General features: G+C 38.1%; 1 non-coding gene across 1 annotated transcript; it reads right to left on the reverse strand.

Moving 5' to 3' along the window:
- Positions 1 to 1,063: 1,063 nt before the first annotated feature.
- Positions 1,064 to 1,252, reverse strand: LOC116465833 (small nucleolar RNA SNORA73 family). Its single transcript, XR_004247272.1, has one exon. It is a non-coding gene; the product is annotated as a small nucleolar RNA SNORA73 family (small nucleolar RNA).
- Positions 1,253 to 2,071: the final 819 nt, after the last annotated feature.

Below are 2,071 nucleotides of genomic sequence, written 5' to 3' on the forward strand. Positions count from 1 at the left end.
TGAGGCAATTGTGAATGGGAGTTCACTCATGATTTGGCTCTCTGTTTGTCTGTTATTGGTGTCCAAGAATACTTGTGATTTTTGTACATTGATTTTGTATCCTGAGACTTTGCTGAAGTTGCTTATCAGCTTGAGGAGATTTCGGGCTGAGACAATGGGGTTTTCTAGATATACAATCATGTCATCTGCAAACAGGGACAATTTGACTTCCTCTTTTCCTAATTGAATACCCTTTATTTCCTTCTCCTGCCTGATTGCCCTGGCCAGAACTTCCAACACTATGTTGAATAGGAGTGGTGAGAGAGGGCATCCCTGTCTTGTGCCAGTTTTCAAAGGGAATGCTTCCAGTTTTTGCCCATTCAGTATGATATTGGCTGTGGGTTTGTCATAGATAGCTCTTATTATTTTGAGATATGTCCCATCAATACCTAATTCATTGAGAGTTTTTAGCATGAAGGGTTGTTGAATTTTGTCAAAGGCCTTTTCTGCATCTAATGAGATAATCATGTGGTTTTTGTCTTTGGTTCTGTTTATATGCTGGATTACATTTATTGATTTGCGTATGTTGAACCAGCCTTGCATCCCAGGGATGAAGCCCACTTGATCATGGTGGATAAGCTTTTTGATGTGCTGCTGGATTCGGTTTGCCAGTATTTTTATTGAGGATTTTTGCATCAATGTTCATCAAGGATATTGGTCTAAAATTCTCTTTTTTGGTTGTGTAGATATATAAATTTAATTTGGTTATGGGCATGGTCTATTGGGCTAAGCACAGGATGGTGGTAAAAGAAAACATTTAGAGTTCCAATCTTGGTCTGTTGTTTCACTTCTAATCTCAATGCACTGAATGCTCTTGGATAAGTCATAAACTAAATGACTCTTCTTGATTTCCTCATCTGTAAAATGGATAACTGTCTTACCTCCCGAAGATACACTACTTAGATTAATTAATAACTGAGTAAAATACTGTGAAACTTTCACTTTCTGAAACAGAAAGTGATGAAAGTGTTCCATGAAATTATAACTTAAAATTAAGTCATTATTGAAACTGACTTTTTAAAAAATATGTTGCTTGCATGGTTTGTCTCCCTAGTCACTGTCCACAGGACTCTGAGAGGCTGTGGGAATATGAAGCAAGACATGAGGCCAAGTTTTATCTCCAACATTGTGTAAAGGGACTGTACATCATGAGACACAGCCCTAGGTAACCTAAGCCACGTGGATAAAGCCTGGGAAGAGTGACTCAAGCTGAAAGGAAAAGTACTTTTTAAAAGTACTTTTAAAAACGTAAACTGAACACTCCAATTGCATTTGTGAAAAGATGTATCTCAAAACAATAAGAGCCATCTATGACAAACCCACAGCCAATATCATACTGAATGGGCAAAAACTGGAAGCATTCCCTTTGAAAACTGGCACAAGACAGGGATGCCCTCTCTCACCACTCCTATTCAATATAGTGTTGGAAGTTCTGGCCAGGGCAATCAGGCAGGAGAAGGAAATAAAGGATATTCAATTAGGAAAAGAAGAAGTCAAATTGTCCCTGTTTGCAGATGACATGATTGTATATCTAGAAAACCCCATTGTCTCAGCCCGAAATCTCCTTAAGCTGATAAGCAACTTCAGCAAAGTCTCAGGATACAAAATCAATGTACAAAAATCACAAGTATTCTTGTACACCAATAACAGACAAACAGAGAGTCAAATCATGAGTGAACTCCCATTCACAATTGCTTCAAAGAGAATAAAATACCTAGGAATCCAACTTACAAGGGATGTGAAAGACCTCTTCAAGGAGAACTACAAACCACTGCTCAATGAAATAAAAGAGGATACAAAGAAATGGAAGAACATTCCATGCTCATGGGTAGGAAGAATCAATATCATGAAAATGGCCATACTGCCCAAAGTAATTTATAGATTCAATGCCATCCCCATCAAGCTACCAATAACTTTCTTCACAGAATCGGATAAAACTACTTTAAAGTTCATATGGAACCAAAAAAGAGCCCGCATCGCCAAGTCAATCCTAAGCCAAAAGAACAAAGCTGGAGGCATCATGCTACTTGAC

This window comes from Hylobates moloch, unplaced genomic scaffold (assembly GCF_009828535.3).
Source record: "Hylobates moloch isolate HMO894 unplaced genomic scaffold, HMol_V3 SCAFFOLD_11160, whole genome shotgun sequence".
NCBI classification, from domain to species: Eukaryota; Metazoa; Chordata; class Mammalia; order Primates; family Hylobatidae; genus Hylobates; species Hylobates moloch.